At 44.2% G+C, this 10,689-nt stretch overlaps 1 long non-coding RNA gene across 1 annotated transcript; it reads left to right on the plus strand.

Annotated features, from left to right (window-relative positions):
• Window positions 1–218: 218 nt before the first annotated feature.
• LOC145108756 (uncharacterized) lies at window positions 219–1,824 on the plus strand. Its single transcript, XR_013708528.1, has 2 exons — window positions 219–668; window positions 1,667–1,824. It is a non-coding gene; the product is annotated as an uncharacterized LOC145108756 (long non-coding RNA).
• The last annotated feature ends 8,865 nt before the right edge of the window (window positions 1,825–10,689 follow it).

Here is a 10,689-nt window from a genome sequence, read left to right on the forward strand (position 1 = left end):
GCTAAAAGGGTAAATTATGTACTAAGTTGAAAAGAATTTGTCAAGCAGGGGCTGCATGGTAATTTTTGGGACTTAAACTGAAAAGATTTCTTCTGGAGGGGGACTAAACATGTAATATATGCAAATCTAGGAGGATGGACACGGGTTGAACCCGTCACCCTCGTTGACCTCCATATATATTTATCATAACCCACATGCAGCGAAACCCTAACCCTAAATGAGATATCAGCCGCCACCCTTATACCTCCAAGCCTCCAGCGCCGCTACCTTATGCCAAACTCCTACCACCGCCGCTATTGATGCCGGAAACCACCTGGAAGTCCACCGCTCTTCTCCTTCTCCTTCTTAATCTGCCACCTTACGAACCTCCAGCCGCCACCACTGCCGAGCACACGAACTGATAGTGTGAACCACCGGGATTACTGCCCTGTTGCGCTGAAGCGGTGAAGACGTCGCCGACGCCCATGCCGCCATCCGACACCATTGACGCTCCAGTCGCCGGCGAAGACGAAGAGTCACGAGGGGATCAGAAAGCTCGATTCGTGGGTACTGTGGTTGTTCGCGTTTGGGTCGGAGACCCTCTCTTCTTGTTCTTTTGTTGCTGCCTCAGCTCACATCCGCCGTCGTCGCGTTGCTGTCGTCACCGACCATTGCTTGTCGCCGAGAAGGTGGTTGCGGTTGCATCTCTTTATTTTGTGTGAACTGCCGATTTACATTTGTTCATGGCGGTGTTGTGTGGGTCATCTAGTGTATGGGTGTGTGTTTTAGATCATGTCAGCATGTATGTGTGCAATTGCTTGGCCGGAGTTCACAAGAAAAGCCACCACTACCACCGTGAGGTGGTGGCTGCCACCACCTGCCACCACAAGGGTGGATGTGGGTGTGTATTTACTATGTTATTTTGAGTGGCTGTGTGTGTGTTCATTGTAATATTGTTTGTAATCGTGCCGGAATAATCAATAGAAAAATCCATAACCACCACTGTGAGGTGGTGGCTGCCGCCTCCTGCCGCCACCAGCCGCCGTGTTGGGTGGCGGTGTGCCTCATTTGCATTTTGACTCGTTTGGGGATGATTGGTCAAAGTGGGCCCAATGAAACCCTAGTGGGCCCAATGAGACCTTAATGGGCCTAATGAAACCCTAATTGACCTAGAAGCCCAACCATTTGACTAATGGGCTAGTATGTGGGTGGGAAACCCTAATTAGGGTTTGGAAAACCCTAATGTCTGGAAACCCTAATTAGTGGGAATTGATCGGGACACACACGGGAATTATTTACTTGTTTATATGTATGTGCATATGTTTGTTAGTTTGAGGGAAAGGGTTGAGGCAGGTCCTGATGTGTGCAGTAGGCCAAGACACCCTGGGCGGACCGGGTAGACGGCAGGCCCGGGCCGGGCAAATCTAGTCAGGACGAAGGCCCAACGAGCGGTCCGGATAGGCTGAAGGCCCCGAGGAGGGCGGTCCAGACATGCCGAGGGCTCAGAGAGCGGTCCAGATAGACTGAGGACCGGGATTCAGTCCAGTCAGACTGATGGCTCATTATGCATGATGTTCTGTATTGTTTGCTTATATGTTTATATGATATGGTTATATCTGCATGACATTGGTATTTTGGGGGTAACTCACTAAGCCTTCGAGCTTACATTTATTGATTATTGTTTCAGGAATTCTGATGATCGCGGGAAGGCGAAGGCGTGATAGTGCACCTCCTTACATTTTCATGATTGATTCTGGGGATACTCTTATGTTTAAATTGTTTTGAAAATAAACTGTAATAACTTAATGGTTTTAAATGTTTTAAAAAGTTTTAAATTGGCTTGAATTTTATGGGTGTTACAAGTTGGTATCAGAGCCTTGGTTTGAGTGAATTGGAGGAAACACTCGCATGTCTCCACTCTCAAACTAAGGACAAGATTTTATAGTGATTTTCTTAAAATGTTTTTGAAATAATAAAGGAGGATGCAAGTGTACGATCAGCCGGAGCTCGCGGATAGACCCCAAAATACCTTACGGATTATTTGATTATGTGATATGTTAGAACAGCATGTTAGTACTAGGCTAAGGATCTTCAGGAATTGTATGATTACATGATGCATGATAGCCTAGGGTTTTCCTTATATGAAATTGACATCATTAGTGTAGTTGCTTAGTGTATGCATCACGGCTGTACATAATTAAGATCTTATAGCCTGAGAATGTTTGGTTTGGCCTTATTTCCTATTCTTGTTTGATGAAGGGCTTAGGGTAGGATCAGGTATTCGAAAGTCTATAGGGTCCAGCGTTATGTATGGTTAGCATACACGAGTGCTCCAGGGTTGGTGGAAGTTTCATGGGTGGGTTGTGAGAGGCCGGGATGCCAGTTATGAGATATATAGTATTCCTCTAGGAGTAAGGATTGAGCGCTCGCTATGTCTATGTATATTGTTAGGGTGTTGTGGTGATACTTGAGACAAATATGGGTAGGTGTGGAAGGTAGTATGGGCCCGTACTGTCACACCCCCAAACCGGAACGACGGAAACGTTCGGGGGTGGATGACGTCATGTGTAGCATCACAACAACTGTATTATAGCAATCATAGTAAACACAACCATTACATTGAATACATATATGAAAAGGGTTTACATCTGTTTTATACTTGTTTTTATACATCAAAAGTATAATTAAAAGAAAAGGACAAGACTCTATACGCTCCGTCTTCTCAAAACTTCGGGAGGTATCTGTCTACTGATTTCCTGAGAATACAAGCAGTTTTTGAAAGAGTATCAGCATAAAACTGGTGAGTTCATAAGCGGTGTTTTGTAATGAAAACCTGTTGATGACTTTGTAAAAATGTTCGCATGTTTCCAATCAAATCCAATATTTTCTTTAGTAAGAGTGAGATAATATCAGTTCCATCTATAACTACTTAGTTCATGCTAGCCAGGTATAAACCCATATCGAACAGACAGTTGACTATGTGGATCTGCCCTAAATCCACAACCAAACAAGGAACAATAAATGAGGCGGAAACCACACATTCCACAGTCTATCGAATATGCTCCATACATAACCCTGATACATAAACTAAGGAATTATAGAATTAACTATGAATGTTTGTTACTGTATTCTGTTGTTTTGTATGAAAATTCTTGTATGAAATCCTTAGCCATCGTTAGAAATGTAAATAATGTATAAGAGGTTTTTCTAATTAATTGTAAAGTACAGATGTTTGTATGGGAAAATCCTATATTTTCCATTGTATGTGAGTTGCTGCTTTAATTGTTCCGAAACTGTGAGGCACAAGTATTTTCCATACTTATGTTGTTGAAGCAATTTTTCATGAAAAATATATTATTACGTAATTATATCGTTAATATCTACTGGCGAGTTTTATGGCCATACTAAACATGATACGACGTGAATCAGACGCCAATATCCTTTATGAATTTGTCACCCGTAGACCTGTCGGTCCTACTGTAGCTAACAGCAAGGTGCGGGGTTGTCAGTCCCGTATAGATCTATATACAAAATCACGTTCTCCCTCAAGGAGACTCTGGTTCATAAGGGTAGTCCTCCACTTAGTTATGGTTGTAAGCGCCCAAGGACGTGTCTCCCAACTAGATTAACGGCTTTACAAGTAATAATACGAAATACCTAATGTTCTTTTGTACTTGAATTTGATGCATGTCTTGTAGAGTAAAATAATTATACTTAAATAATTATTAAATGTTGTACTCTTGCAGTGATGTATATGATAAACTAAATATGTCATAGTTTATACGTTTACCCATGTATGAAATCTGAATTGATAAAAGTTGTGTATTGAATTCCCCAAACTATACCCATTATAGTTTACTTGAAATGTTATGTACTCGGTTTGTAAGTTGTTCTGAAAACGATGAAATTGTGTTTTCAAAATGAAAGTGTCCCTTATGCTCGACATAATACAAAAGGGATAAAATATCTAAATATTTTATAAAGCATAGAAATCGTTTGACTGTATCAAATGCATAAGTTTTAAACTTATTAAAATCATTTGTGTTTGGCTTGTATTCCCTCCTGAAAACATTAAAAATCATAAAAAACGTAGGGGATGAACTCACAGTTAGTTGTGTGCAAGCGTTGAATTAATGAACTGGAAGTGAAGATCCTCGAGTTGTTGTACGTGGCACTTAACGAAATCCTAATACCAATTAAATACATATATATATATATATATATATATATATATATATATATATATATATATATATATATATATATATATATCTAAATTAGTGCATATAACGACTAATTATGATAGGGAAACACCCTAGGGACTAGGAAACACTTGAACTAAGTGTTACAATCACATATGATTGATCAAAGAGGAGTGTATGACCAAGGATATGTGTGTACGGCCAGGGATGTACGGCCCATGAGTGTACGGCCGTACACTCATGAAGAAGTGTACATTTTGAGGTGTTTTAAGGTCCTAAGAAGCATCAAGGAAGTGTTCTTGGCCCCATGCTTAGCTTTATTGGAAGATTAAGGCCAAAAATGAGCATCAAAGAGGGTTTACGGCCCTATGAGGTGTGTACGGCCGTACAAGGGGTGTGCGGTCGTACACCCTTCATGTTTATGCTAAGTTGGTCGATTTTAAGGTGAATCAAGGCTAGAATCAAAGGTTTAGCATGTCCAACTAGATGTTAGGGGCTAAACTCTCACTTTCGATGGCCTTTAAGGTGTGTACGGCCAACCTTATGAAGGCGTACGGCCGTACTCCCTTCAAGATGATGAAGATCATGTTGAAACATGAAGAATCAAGGCTTGAATCAAGAGGTATTTCAAGTATAACAAGCTAAAGGATGAAATACTTACGTTTTTGAAGTCTTGGAGGGTTCACTGTTGAAGAAACTAGAGAGAGAATGTAGTAGTGTGCGGCCAAAGGAAGAAAGAAATGAAGGAAATGAAGTCTACTCATATATATAGGGGTGGTGTACGGTCATCATTGAGTGTACGGTCGTACACCCATGTGTACGGCCGTACACACCGCTTGATGGTGTGATTGGCCCGAATGCAACGCGATGTACTAAATTAACTCACCCCTAAACCCAAACCTTGAATGCACTAGGCTTAGAATACTCAAACAGACCTTAAACAGTGCTAGAAGATAACAGAAACAAGTATGGCATTGATTGAATTGAATGGTTGTACAAGATAGAAATTTCGGGTTGTCACATCATCCCCCCGATAGAGGGAATTTCGTCCCGAAATTCAAACATAGAATACAAATCATGGACTCGGAAAGAGATGTGGATGTTTCTGTTTCATTTGATGTTCGCGCTCCCAAGTGAACTCAGGTCCCCTGGGGTTTAGTTGGGAGTTGGTTCCCTGTTATTGTATGAATTATCCAGGATCTCTCAATTGTATTATCAGAATGGTGGTTACGAGACGTCTTGAGACCGGATCCGGGTTAGGATCGGGAGCTGGCAGCCAGGATAGGCCAGTATTGTTAAAGGATCATGTCGGTGAGATCATCCGGGAGGAGGTGATCGAGATTGCTTGGGGACAGTTGCCGAAGATGTTTGGGTCTATCAAGACCGCCACGGTTGAGTATTTTGATGAGCGCTATGCAACCATTGCTGAGACGGCTGCCGCAGCAGCTACATCAGCTGTAACTTCGGCAGGGGAGGAGCTGGTCGAGCCTTCCAGTACCGGGACTTGTTACTGGGACATATTCTGATGAGCAGAGAGCAGCGGTTACTTGAGATCAGGGAGATGTTCTGTAATCGTTACATTCCACGGGTTGAGTGGGAGAGGCTGGCATAGGAGTTTCAGGATTTGAGGCTTCGGGGGTTTTGCTCGAGGCCAGGATGCGAGTCGCGGGGACTCTGGAAGGGAGTGATGATTATGTTCAGCTGGAGTTTTGCAGCTGGAAGTAGAATGGTTAATTGATGGATTGAAATATCGTTTCTTAGGGCAAGGATTGTGCCCTTTTAGTTTTTCGAGCTCGAATGAGTGAGCAGACTTGTAACCCCAGGATCAGGTTGTATTCTAGCTCGGGGTCAGTTAGTTGCAGGGATTGGCGACATTATTTCAGTGTTGGTGAGCGCATATGGGACTATGTCGCATAAGTATCTTGTGAGGCGTACGCGATTACCGACCCTACCCATAGGAGCTAAGATCTGATTCGCCTTGGATCTCTTGTATCGGGCGGTAAGGATTGATTGTGCGATCTATTGCACTTTTAGGATTGTAGACTATGTCTTGGGAGTAGTTGTGGCCCGATTTAGGGCAGAGGTTGCTTCGGCTACTGCAGTTCAGCTGTGGACGATTGAGCTGGTGAGTGAGTCAGGGTGTAAACCCTGAATGAAATGATTTCTAGAGCCCGAGAGCGGGAGACTTGTTTGGAGCATCTTGGGAAGAGGGGTATTATGTGGGAGGTCTGCGGACTAGGTCCCCCAGGATGGTTATTCAACATTGTCAGGATTCAGTGGTTTTAGTAACCGTTATTGATTGGCGGATGAGGGCACCGAGGGAAGTAGCTTGTTGCCGAGATATTAGTTGGAGCACCTATCTTTAAGTCTTCAAGATTTGAGTGTGGGATCATTCAAGTAATAGAGACTGTCGGTTTCACTAGGATTCAGGAAGTGTTCATCTGCTTCTTAGAAGTGTGTGATTATTTGGGATTGACTAGTAATGGAGCACTAGTTGGTTGTTATCGGATCGATCGTTGGAAAGGGAGAAAAATTGGGAATTCTCCAATTTTCATGTATTGTGAAGACTTAGTCGAATCTAAGTGGGGGAGAATCATCCCGGGATTCGGAAGCGGGAGTGGTTTCGAAACTGGGATAAGTTTCGCATCCTTGTCAGGATGAAAGGCAGCCCAAGTGGCTGTTTGGTTCGAGAGTTGTGTGAGTTGGGAGTTCGGTAAAACTCCCCAACATATGTATCGCGTCCTCTCGGTGCTTGATAGTAAAATTTGGGGAAATCAGTTTGGGGTTCTAGTCAGGAATTGAGCTCAGTTCAGGTGTTCGGTCGAGTGTGTGCTCGACTTTGAGGGTTTTTGGATTGATAGATTGAGGGTTTTGTTAGCTGTCAGGGCTCGATAGTACATTTAGCACGGGTGTGCGGGTTATTTAGCGTATGTGGTAGATACGCGGTTCAGGAATCAGATCACGGTTTCCCGAGAGGGTGGGCGATCAACATGAGGTCTAGAGTTAGGCCGAGATCATTGCCACAGATTGGAGCAGGAGTTCGAAACCCCAAGTGGGGAAGAACTGACTATATGGGAAAGGGGACCAGGATGGGTCCAGGTTTATGCACAACAGACTTAGAGCGGTCTAGATAGACTGAAGGCCAGCGGGGCGTATCAGTTAAGCCGAAGGCTCGGGGAACGGTCCAGACAGGCTGAAGGCCCGGGGAGGTGGTCCAGACATGCTGAAGGTTTTGAGAGTGGCCTAGATAGACTAAAGGCTCGGTGAGGCGGTCCAGTCATGCTGAAGACTATGTATGAAATCCGTTAGGTCTAGCGGTCAGATAGTGAGGGAAGTGTTGTGAGATTGCGGGAGGACCCGTAGCATTCACGAATTTTTCAGATGATTAGGCCAGGGTGGGCCAATTCGCAAGATTATGGGTAGACCACATCATAATCGGAATTAGGAAAACGGTAGGTCGTTGGAGACCGGACATTAGGTAAGACTACAATATTATAGTAGCGTTCACCTTTCGTATTTGATTCGATAACGACATGATATCAGACTATTATCGTCGGATGGATCAGAAGGTCTGTCAGGGAGCCAGACCACCTCGAGACTCCAGATTTCGGATTGAGTAAATGTAATCATAATGCAAGGGATTCAATTATCATCAGGTTCAGAACCCTGTGTGGGTTGGATATGGTTGCCTTGGAAAGGCTGGGGTATGCTAGTAGTAGCAGCCATGTAATTCAAGTTGTCTGGCGTGTAAGGATTGAAAAGAAATGATTTCGAGGACGAAATCAAATTTAAGTGGGGGAGAGTTGTAACATCCCGTTTAAAATAGAATAATTAAATAATAAACCCGTAACCCCGAGAAGTAATTTTATTATTATTTTATATTATTATAGCCCAAAATCAAATAATAATTAACGGGGTGTTGGTTTCGGGAAGCCAGATGACATGATTTAGAGTTTCGGGGGTTAAAGTGCAATTTCAGGACATATTTTGTAAAGATTTTCAGTGGTCAGGGGGTGTTTGGTATCATTTGGATTTAATATGAAAGGATTTTGGATGGCTGGGGCTAAAAGGGTAAATTATGTACCTAAGTTGAAAAGAATTTGTCAAGCAGGGGCTGCATGGTAATTTTTGGGACTTAAACTGAAAAGATTTCTTCTGGAGGGGGACTAAACATGTAATATATGCAAATCTGGGAGGATGGACACGGGTTGAACCCGTCACCCTCGTTGACCTCCATATATATTTATCATAACCCACATGCAGCGAAACCCTAACCCTAAATGAGATATCAGCCGCCACCCTTATACCTCCAAGCCTCCGGCACCGCTACATTATGCCAAACTCCTATCGTCGCCGCTGTTGATGCCGGAAACCACCTGGAAGCCCTCCGCTCTTCTCCTTCTCCTTCTTAATCTGCCACCTTACGAACCTCCAGCTGCCACCACTGCCGGGAACACGAACTGATAGTGTGAACCACCGGGATTGCTGCCCTGTTGCGCTGAAGCGGTGAAGACGTCGCCGACGCCCATGCAGCCATCCGACACCATTGACGCTCCAGTCGCCGGCGAAGACGAAGAGTCACGAGGGGATCAGAAAGCTCGATTCGTGGGTATTGTGGCTGTTCGCGTTTGGGTCGGAGACCCTCTCTTCTTGTTCTTTTGTTGTTGCCTCAGCCCACATCCACCGCCGTCGCGTTGTTGTCGTCTCCGACCATTGCTAGTCGTCGAGAAGGTGGTTGCGGTTGCATCTCTTTATTTTGTGTGAACTGCCGATTTACATTTGTTCATGGCGGTGTTGTGTGGGTCATCTAGTGTATGGGTGTGTGTTTTAGATCATGTCAGCATGTATGTGTGCAATTGCTTGGCTGGAGTTCACAAGAAAAGCCACCACCACCACCGTGAGGTGGTGGCTGCCACCATCTACCACCACCTGCCACCACAAGGGTGGCTGTGGGTGTGTATTTACTATGTTATTTTGAGTGTGTGTGTGTGTGTGTGTGTTCATTGTAATATTGTTTTTAATCGTGCCGGAATAATCAATAGAAAAATCCATAACCACCACCGTGAGGTGGTGGCTGCCGCCTCCTGCCGCCACCAGCCGCCGTGTTGGGTGGCGGTGTGCCTCGTTTGCGTTTTGACTCGTTTGGGGATGATTGGTCAAAGTGGGCCCAATGAAACCCTAATGGGCCCAATGAACCCCTAGTGGGTCCATTGAGACCCTAATGGGCCCAAGGAAGCCCTAATTGACCTAGAAGCCCAACCATTTGACTAATGGGCTAGTATGTGGGTGGGAAACCCTAATTAGGGTTTGGAAAACCCTAATGTCTGGAAACCCTAATTTGTGGGAATTGATCGGGACACACACGGGAATTATTTAATAGACTTAAAATATTAAATAATAATCATTGGCAAATTAACCTAAGGCAATATTGGACTTAATGGATTAAGTCCTTAATGGGTTAAGTAAGAAACACTTAACCCTAATCGTCATTTCATGTGAAAACCCTAATCTCACTTGGGCCTTGATTTGGGCATTTCTATTGGGCTTTGGGTGATTGGACTATTAATGGGCTTTCCAAAAATAAGTAAATGGACTAAAATAATTGGATGGGCCTTAGGATAAGGCCCATGTGAAGGACCTGGGCCCAATTTGGAAAATTGGGCCGTAGATGGGACATAACTGGGCCTTGATGATTATGTGATATTGGGCCATGAGAATACCAATAGTTTGGACTAGAATTAATGGATGAGCCTTAAGGAAAGACCATGTAGAGGTCTGGTCCCAATTTGGAAAATTGGGCCATATGTTGGGCTTTGGCCCATTACTTGACTATTTGGCATTTAGAGTGTGAGTTGGACCTTGGGCTTGGAACCCAATTATTAATTGGTTATTGTTTGATGTTGGCAGTTCGGGAATCTGTCAACCAACAGCTGGAGTTTCATCCACGGGACTTCAGCAGTGCCAGGTGAGTTCTCCTCACTATATCAACAGGGTCTACGGCACCAAGGCCGACCCTTTATGATTTGCATCCTGGTTTTAGGATGGTTGCTATGTTATTGATCTGTTAGATTCCATCCTAGTTTTAGGATGGTTGCTATGCTAGTAATCTGTTAAATTGATATCCTGGTTGTAGGATGGTTGCTATGTTAGAGATCGGTTAGATCGGTATCCTGGTTATAGGATGGTTGCAATGTTAGTGATTTGTTAGATCTGCATGTTTACTTGTTTATATGTATGTGCACATGTTTGTTGGTTTGAGGGAAAGGGTTGAGGCAGGTCCTGTTGTGTGCAGTAGGCCAAGACACCCTGGGCGGACCGGGTAAACGGCAGGCCCGGGCCGGGCAAATCTAGTCAAGCCGAAGGCCTAGTGAGCGGTCCGGATAGGCTGAAGGCCCCGAGGAGGGCGGTCCAGACGTGCCGAGGGCTCGGAGAGTGGTCCAGATAGACTGAGGACCGGGATTCGGTCCAGTCAGACTGATGGCTCATTATGCATGCTGTTCTGTATTGT

The sequence above is a fragment of the Lactuca virosa genome, chromosome 4, assembly GCF_052849685.1.
Source record: "Lactuca virosa cultivar CGN04683 chromosome 4, Lactuca_virosa_CGN04683_v6, whole genome shotgun sequence".
Classification (NCBI taxonomy): Eukaryota; Viridiplantae; Streptophyta; class Magnoliopsida; order Asterales; family Asteraceae; genus Lactuca; species Lactuca virosa.